The sequence below is a fragment of the Leucopleurus acutus genome (genome assembly GCF_964270905.1).
Source record: "Leucopleurus acutus genome assembly, chromosome: 5".
Taxonomy (NCBI): domain Eukaryota; kingdom Metazoa; phylum Chordata; class Mammalia; order Artiodactyla; family Delphinidae; genus Leucopleurus; species Leucopleurus acutus.
The window spans coordinates 545,946-555,059 of record NC_139147.1 but is presented as its reverse complement, the minus strand read 5'-3'; the positions used below and the strand labels follow the sequence as shown (position 1 = coordinate 555,059).

Genomic DNA, 9,114 nt, shown 5'->3' with positions numbered 1-9,114 from the left:
CCCCTGCACTCCTGTGTCCACTGGGGCCCTCCAAGAAGGAGGCACCAAGGCAGGCGGGATGTGACTAGAAATGTACTGGGGCAATGGCTGCAAAGGATCCAGGAGAGGAGGCTGGGGACGATGGGGGAGCCCTCGGACCAGAGGTGAGACCCCTGGGAGGACACGGGGAGGGCGCTGGGGAGGGCGAGTGGCCGCCCACAGAGCAGCTCCTAGACTGTCCCGGCCATGTTGACAGGGGCACCTGGAGCCAGCTTAGCCCCTTAAAGGATTTGGGTCTTGCAGGAATGGGCCTGCGTTCAAAGCCCTGGGAGCAGCCCCCATGTGAAGTGTTGCCCCAGAGAGCACAGGTGGACCCAGCAGGGCAGCACCATGCAGGGCCCTAGGCGGCAGCACTCCAGGAACAGGGAACCTGGGCTCGTGTTCCTGGCCACCACGCAGCTGCCACACTCAACACACTTGCACACAGACACACAGCACACACACTGTACATCCACCCACACACTCATACACCGATACACACACTCACACAGCCACACCCCCACCTCAGTGCCCCCTGGCTCTGGCACCCATCCACACGGGAAAGGCCCCTGGGGAGGAGACAGTGACTGGTGCTGCCAAGGGACGGGTGGGCAGTGGGTGGTGGAGTGGCACTGATGGGCGTCCAGCCTGAGGGCCTCCGGGAGGGGCAGCAGGTGGAAGGCCGCATGCTGGAGCCAAGGAGTAACCGGCAAGCCCTTCAGGTGGCAGAGCAGGGCCATCCTGTCTCAAGGCTACAGGGGCTGCATGTGCCTCCCCTTCTGCTTCAAGTCACTACTGCTGGGCTCACTGAGGACACAAAGACCCCTGGCCTCGGCCACCAGACTGTCCCAACAGGAGAGGGGAGCCAGCTGCACCAGAATCAGGGCACAGTCGGAAAGAGGTGGCCAGGAAGACCAGCGGGGCTGCACGCAGTGGGGAAGTCCTCCTGGGCACACACAGGTGACCGAGAAGCTCTGGGGTCTCTCTCCTCTTGGGCGGAGGGGCTGAGTCAGAGATGTGCAACGCTGCTCATCTGAGGCTGGAGCCACATCTCCTGCTGCCTGGGCCCCCTTCAAGGATGGCGGTGGCACGCCCTATCCCAGAGCCCAGGGACCTCACCCCCAGTCCGCCTGCACCCTCCCTCAAGGAGGAGCACTGGTCCTGGGGGGCTGCCGCTCCAGGGTGGGTGGGGGAGTGGCGAACCCCACCACAGCCCTGACAAGGACCCTTCTCACCCTTTCCCAGACTCGGCTCAGGTAGGGCCATCACAGTGGCCCCAGGGCCCAGCCCCAAGAGCACCTGTGGGTTCTTGCAAGGAAACCGGGGCCCAGCCAGCACTACTAGGCCCTCGCTCCCCACCCAGAGCGCCTGAGGCTCCCACTGTCCTGGCTGCCCTTGCCCCTCCCCGGCCGGCCTTTCACCCCTGAGGGGCGGGGACCCCACAACGGGACACACGTTGTGATCAGTGGGTCACAGAGCTGCGTGTCCCTGCACGAGGAAGAAGACCCCAGCTCGCTGGTCCTGAGCAAGGGGGACGTGGGGAGGGGACGCCGGGCGGGAGGACCCTGCGGCCTCCCAGGGCTGCTCCCTCAAGGGGCGAGTGATTGGGGAGTCCGAGGCGCCCCAGGCCCCGGAGTAGACGCCGCTGGTCGCGGGGAAATGGGCGGGGGCGGGCAGCAGGCAGGGAGGTGGGCAGGCGTCCAGTCGGAGCAGCAGGCCGAGGGCGGGGAGGGGTCCTGTCCTCGAGGGGCCGCTCTCCCGCCCCGTCCCCAGACTCCCCGCACCCCTGCCCCCTCCGGTCCCCTCCCGGCCCCTCGGGTCCCCTGTCGGCCCCACCCCGCCTCCATGCGCGGGGCCGCAGCGCCTCCCGGTGGCCTCTGTGGGCGCGGGGCGGGGCGGGGCGGGGGCAGGGGCGGGGCCTAGCAGCGGCCCCTCCCCCTGCCCACTCGGCGCCGTCTCGCACCGACTGGACCCGGAGCCTCTGCGCTCGGGAAGAGTCCGGCGAGGGCTCCCGACGCGTGGTCAGGTAAGGCCCTGGGCAGCGCGGTCCGTCTCGGCGCCGGGACGCAGCGACTTGGCGTTCGCCGCGGGACGCGCCCGCCGCGGTGCCCCCACTTCCACCGCCGGCCTCGCTCGGCGCCCCCGGGTCCCGCCTGGGGCGCCTCGCGCGGGGGCCCGTCCGTCTGTCCCCGCCTCTCCTGGGGCCGAGCTGGTCTCCCGGTTCCCGGCGCGGTGCTGAGGCCACAGCGCCTGCCGTCCCTGCCCGGGTCCCCCATCTGCAGCCAGACCCTTGGCCGCTCCTGGGCGGCTTGGTTCTGTCTCGGGCCCGGGGACATCTCCGGAGGTTCAGGATCCCAGCTCACTCCCATGAGAGGACCCCCCCCCCCAACGGAACTGAGCACAGGGTCTCCAGGGGTGCTGGCCCCCCTCCTCAGCTCGGCTGAGAAGGAGCCGATGTCCCTCGTCCCCCTGGAAGGACTGGCCCCTAGAATGAACTCTGAGGGACCAGCTTCCCGGGCACTCGGACTGCAGGGGAGGAGGGGGTCTCTGCTACCCGGAAGCAGGGGTGAGCAGGGATGGGGAGAGCGCAGGCCACACCCCACTCTACCCAGGAGTCATTAGGAGCCCAGCCTGCCCCTATTCCTCTGAGGCTGGAGGGGCGCACCGGCATCCCCCCGACAAAATCTGTTGGTCGGGCCCCACACCCACCCAGGGCTCCTCACGGGCCCAGCAGAGCCCAGGACAGGGCCCAGCACCCACTGAGGGGGTGGGGAGATCAGCCGCTGAGAGTATCAGCTGATGCTGGAACAACAACCAAAAACGGCAGGGTGGCGCCCTGGGGTGCCTGCCATCCTGCCTGGGGGCCCCAGAGAATGGTCCCCTGAACCCAGGGAGAAAGCTGATGGCCCCTACACCCCCAGGTCACCCAACTGTCCCCAAGGGAAAGATCTGCACTTGTAGAGGGACACCCAAAAAGAAGGAGGGTTGAGGTACACAGATTTCCCTGGGTTTTGTTTACAGTATAGAAGTTCTGGCTTGGAGGCCATCTTGCGTTGGAGTTTATTCCCTGTCTGCCTCACCAGGGCCAGGAGGCTGGACGGGCGCTGGGGGCTCCCAGGAGGGAGGAAAGTGGTCTGCCTTCCTTCTGCCATTCCGAGGCAGGAGAGCTGGGCGGGGGAGAGGGCCTGGGCCCCCGGGGCACAGGTAACTGGAGGGGCTGGATGCAAGGGGCGCAGATGTGTCCCCTTGGCAGGACGTGGGTCTCAGTGGGCCACTGGGCCACTCTGGCCCCTGGGAAGCTGCCACCCTGGGCTGATGAAAGTGACCTGGGAGGCCAGTGAAGACCGCGGCAGGTTGGGGGCAGGTTGGGCATGTCCACAGTGGAAACAACAGGGAAGGCAACATCCAGGTGAAAGCCAGGCTCCAGCCGCTGGGTCACCTGGTCGGGTGGAGTGCAGCCCTGCACCGGGCAGGGCACATCCACGCCCAGCAGACTCTGCATCGCCGGCCAGCACAGGCAGCTCTGTTGTGCAGCAGGCCCGCCTGCGGTCCCTCAGGTGTCAGATGAGCTCCCTGGGATGGGCCGGTGCCTGGGAGAGGAGCAGGACCCAGGGGTCTTCCCGGGGCCTCAGCAGAGGGTGTGGGCCAAGCCCAGCCTCCTCTCTGGCGCTGCTTTTCATCTGTAGAACAAGGTCTCTAGGTGCACAGGGTATAGGGAGACCGTGTTTGTGGCCACAAGTGCTTTACAATGCTGGGAAACCTAGCTCTTGTGATTATTTTAAGAAAAACTCAAATAGTTCGATTCTTTTCCTTTAAACACAGCCCCGCGTTCCAGTGGGTCTCTCCTTCCTGTGGCTCCTTTCAAACATTTGTGCAAAGCCGGGGGACCCTGGTGTGGGGCACACCTGCAAAGAAGCAGGGTTTGTGGGGTGCTGCCCACTGAACAGGACCTGGGGGGCCGGTCCCCGCCCTGAAGCATGTGCTGGGATTGGGCCAAATCAGAAAGCAACACCCTGCAAAGACCGGGTGCAGATCTGCCGCGGAGATCTGAACAGGCCGGCGTCCCCACGCCCCGCCAGCGGTTAGCCTCCGGGGGCCCACTGTAGACCCTGTGACGGGCAGACGGAGGGTGGGCATCCCCGCTGTGGGGGACTGCACCTTGGAGAGCAGAGTCTGGGTCAAAAGTTCTGAAAGGCGTCAAGGCTTCCAAACCTGTTGTCAGAGCCACCAGAGGAGTGGAGACGGGCCCTGGTGCTCTGGCTGTGGACAGTGTCTGGTTTTCTGTCCTGTTTGCCAGTTTCATAGATGAGGGATGGTGCCTTGGTGGTTTGCCTGCATGTCCTTGGTTTTTGTGCAGCTCGATCACTGACCATTTGTGCTGCTGTTACTTTCCTCATCTTCCCCATCTTCCTAAGGGGCGCTCATTTTTTACTACTTTGTAAGAGATTTTTTTCCCTAATTTTTCAAAATTGTGGTTAAATACACGTAACATAAAATCTACCATCTGAACCATTTTTAAATGTATAGTTCAGTGCTATTAAGTACCTTCATATTGTGATACCATCACCACCGTCCATTTCCAGAACTCTTTTCATCTTGTAAAACTGAAACTCTGTCCCATTAAACACTAACTCCCCAATCCCCCCTCCCCCAGCCCCTGGCAACCACCATTCTACTTTCTGTCGCTATGATTTCTGAGATATTCAAAGTACCTCATATAAGTGAATCATACAGTATTCGTCTTTCTGTGTGTGGTTTATTTCACTCAGTATAATGTCCTCAAGTTTCATCCATGTCATAGCATGTGTCAGAATTCCCTTCCTTTTCAAGGCTGAATAATATTCCATCGTATGGATGGACCACATTATGCTTATCCATTCGTCCATCAATGGACACCTGGGTTGCTTCCACATTTTAGTTATTCTGAGTAATACTGCTATGAACATTGTTGTACAAATATCTCTTTGAGACCCAACTTTCGATTCCTTTGAGTCTCTATATCCCCAGAAGTAGAACTGGTAGATCATATGGTAATTCTACTTTTATTCTTTGAGGGGCCACCATACTATTTTCCATACAGCTCTACATCTGCACATTCCCACCAGCAATTCCAATTTCCCCTTATCTCTCCAACATTTCTTGTTTTCTGATACTGTCCATCCTAATAAGTGTAAGGTGATAGCTCATCGTAATTTTGATTTGCATTTCCCTAATGATGAGTGACGTTGAGCATTTTTTCATGTGCTTATTGGCCATTGGTATAACTCCTTTAGGGAAATGTCTGTTCAAACCCTTTGCCCATTTCTGAATCAGGTTGCTGGGGTTTTGGTTGTTGAGTTTCAGTTCTCTCTATATTCTGGATATTAATCCCTTATCTGATATATGATTTGCAAGTATTTTCTCCAATTATGTAGGCTGCCCTTTGACTTCTGGATAGTGTCTCTTTTGTATTGTTCTGCATTTATTATTAAAACCAACAGTCAATGGTAAGTGACAGACTGACTGCCTGTCTTTGTTCACTTTGGACGTTGAAGACTGGAATAGGAACACAGTATCACTTTTCCACAGCAGAGGTTAGCCCTGGCCTCTGACCCCCAGCAGCAGGTAGAGTCAGACTTCATGGAAGTGACAGTCACCATCGTGGGAGACACCCTCCCTTTCCTTTGGGCTCTTCTGTAGTGGAGAGGAGCACCCAGAGTTGGGCTGAAGACATCTGAAGACACAGGGAGAAGAGCCGAAATAATCAGACCTCAGACGGTACTTACGTGCTGAGAGGTACGTATGGACGTTTATAGTGCCAAAACAGGTGTGCTGTGGGGACCATCAGGTTAAAACTTCTAAACTTTATTCCTGTCAGAGACAAGTCAGACTAAAGAGGCTACTGCTTTAGGGGCAACTAGAGAAAACTGGTGTCACCCAGATGCAAAACAGTAGCGATCACAGTGATTCCAGGACTTCAAAGCTCCACAAACATGATGTGTTTTCTTTTGCTTGTTTAGGCTTTCTTCTCTCTTTTCTCTTTATGCTTCATTCTGTCTTTCTCCAGTTTCCATTAGGCTCTACCTGCACTCGCCACTGGTACCTTCAAGCTCACTTCTTTCTCCTCTTCATCTCTCTTGCTGCTTTGAGGAGTGGCTGTTACAACACGTCATAGTAGAGCAACATTCAGAATGCTCCTCTATCACAGTTCTGATTCTGGAAACTGGTGGTTTGGTGAATTGCGTCAGCTCATTTTGAAAAAGGCAAGCAAGTTGTAAAAAGGGGGTGGGGAGCCTTGAGGCCAGACGCTATGAACTCCCCAGGTCCACCATCCAGCCTAACAGACTGACCAGGCGTGGAACACGTGTGTGCCTGTATGACGCCACCTCATCCTTTGTCTTCTCGTGGGACCTGACAGCATCATCACAGAGAAGCTAACACCGTGGAAAGGTTTCTTTCAAACGTATGACAACCTTGCCTTGTTTTTATTCCTGAGTGGTATCTGCATCAGTGTTAGAACTGACTGACTGAATTCTTACTGCTGTCACCTAACATTTGAAGCCTATTTAAGGGTTTACTGTTTCTCTGAGTCCATATTTTCTATTGATAACAGGAGCAGAGGCAAGCAGTCCCGCTCTGGATTTAAAAGCGCCAGTTGCCGTCTCTCACAAGTGTAACGCTCGCAGAACTCATTATTGCCCCCCAAAACCCATCTCCATAATAACAAGAATTTCTTCTCCAGGTTCAGTATCTCTTAGAGCCTTCGCACTTGCTGTGTCTTGGCCAACTGACACAAACCCACACTTGGTCTGCAGTCATGGTTTGTAAGTGTAGCAGGACCAAGGCGGGCTGAGCACGGCTTTTCCTTCTGGAACACACAGCACTGAAGTCGTTTTCTCTGGGTCCAAGTAGGGTATTCTCCTCAATTGCTGAAAGCTCAGCCACACAACCCACCAGTAATTCTGTTTTGTCATTGCATTTCCACTCTTTTGTTGCAATTATTTTGGCTCTGTTTTGTTCTAATGAGTATCTGTTACAAGGCATTATTTCAAATCCACTGTCAGTTGCAAACATTCGCAAGTAAATAAATACGTGTTCCTTGAATAAATTCTCCTGCATCATTTTCTTTTATAAATTTATTTTGTTTATTTATTTATGGCTGCGTTGGGTCTTTGTTGCTGCGCGTGGGCTTTCTCTAGTTGCGGTGAGCAGGGGCTACTATTTGTTGTGGTGTGCAGGCTTCTCATTGCGGTGGCTTCTCTTTTCGTGGAGCACGGACTCTAGGCACGCGGGCTTCAGTAGTTGTGGCACGTGGACTCAGTAGCTGTGGCCCACGGGCTCTAGAGCATAGGCTCAGTAGTTGTGGCATGTGGGCTTCAGTAGTTGTGGTGTGTGGGCTCAGTAGTTGTGGCTCACGGGCTCTAGAGCGCAGGCTCAGTAGTTGTGGTGCACGGGCTTAGTTGCTCCTCCTGCATCATTTTTGTTGTTGCAAAGTCAGACATTTGACGGCTTTCTCCAAGTGCTCGTCTTTCTTAAAATGTTCGATCACTTCCTTTAGTTCTTCTTGCCTTCCTGTAAGAGACCGAAAGCTAGTATTCATTTTGTGTGTTTGAAAACCGAAATAGGGATCAAGAACCAAACTGGTTGCGAGGTCATCATTTTCAGAGTTCCTTGGTGGACATTCCAGAAGATGGTACATATCGACTGTGCCCTTCACATCCTGAATTACAATAACCTCGCCTCTTGTGCTACCCTGGGGTCCCAAAGGCAGCAGCTGGCCTGGGGACTCCTCATCCTGGGTCCCGAAGCCTCGTGTTCTGAGGCTTCGCTGCCTCCTCTGGTGCCAGACTGCCCTCCCCTCACAGCCCCAGAGCCTCACTGCCCTCCCCAAAGATGCATCTCCGCCCCCAGTGAACCGCTCAGACCCTGCCCGTGACTGGTGGAAGGACACAAAAAGGAGTGCCCTGGACCAGGCTGAATAGTGTCTTTTGATGCACAAATTTTTTAAATTTTCATGAAATCCAGTATGCCTATTTTTTTCTTTAGTTGCTTGTGCTTTTGGTGTCATATTCAAGAAAGCATTGCCAAATCCAGTATTGTGAAGAGTTTTGCCTTCTGTTTTCTTCTAGAAGTTTTATAAATTTAGGTCTTACACTTAAATCATGGATCCGTTTTGAGTTAATTTTTGTGTATGGTGTTAGGTAAGGTCCAACTTCATTCTTTAGAATGTGGATATCCAGTTTTCTGGCACCATGTGTTGAAAAAGACTGTCTTTTCCCCCACCGACTGGTCATGACAGCCTTGTTGAAAATTGTTTGATTACATACGTGAGGGTTATTTTTGGACTCTATTCTATTCCATTTGTCTAGATGTCCCTGTATCCCAGTGCCATACTGTTTTGATTAGTGTAGCTTTGTAGTAAATTTTGAAATCAGGAAGTTTGTTCCTCAGTTTGTTCTTCTCTTTTAGAATTGTTTATGCTATTCAGGGTCTCTTGAGATTCTTTGCGAATTTTAGAGTGGTTTCTTCCATTTCTGCAAAAGTCATTATTGAGATTTCGAGGGAGATTGCATTAAATCTGTGAATCACTTGGGATAGTATTGACATCTTAACATTAATTCTTCCAAACTATAAACACAGTATATCTTTCCATTTATTTATATCTTCTTTAATTTCTCTTATAAATGTTTTATATTTTTTAATGAGTCTTTCACTTCTTTGGTAAAAATAATTCCTAAGTATTTTATTCTTTTGATGCAAATGTAAATGGAATTGTTTTCTTATTTTCCTTTTTGTGTTATTCATTGTTAGTGTATAGAAATGCAACTGATTTTTGTGTGTTGACTTTGTTTCCTGCTACTTAGCTGAATTCGTTTATTGTAACAGTTTCTTTTTGTGGACTCTTCAGGATTTTCTACCTATACAATCATATCATCTGTGAACAGAGATAATTTTACTTCTTCCTTTACAGTTTGAATGCCTTTTATTTCTCTTTCTTGTCTAATTGCTCTGGCTGGGACTTCCAATACTATGTTGAATAGAAATGGTGAAAGTGGGCATCTTTGCTTTGTTCCTGACCTTAGAGGAAAAGCCTATAGTCTCTCACAATTGAGTATG

The 9,114-nt window shown here is 53.5% G+C and overlaps 1 pseudogene across 1 annotated transcript; it reads right to left on the bottom strand.

Moving 5' to 3' along the window:
- Positions 1-6,482: 6,482 nt before the first annotated feature.
- LOC309961972 (histone-lysine N-methyltransferase KMT5B-like) lies at positions 6,483-7,679 on the bottom strand (annotated as a pseudogene). The gene is made up of 2 exons: positions 7,450-7,679; positions 6,483-7,122 (listed from the first exon to the last, which is right to left on the bottom strand). The product of its transcript is annotated as a histone-lysine N-methyltransferase KMT5B-like (transcript).
- Positions 7,680-9,114: the final 1,435 nt, after the last annotated feature.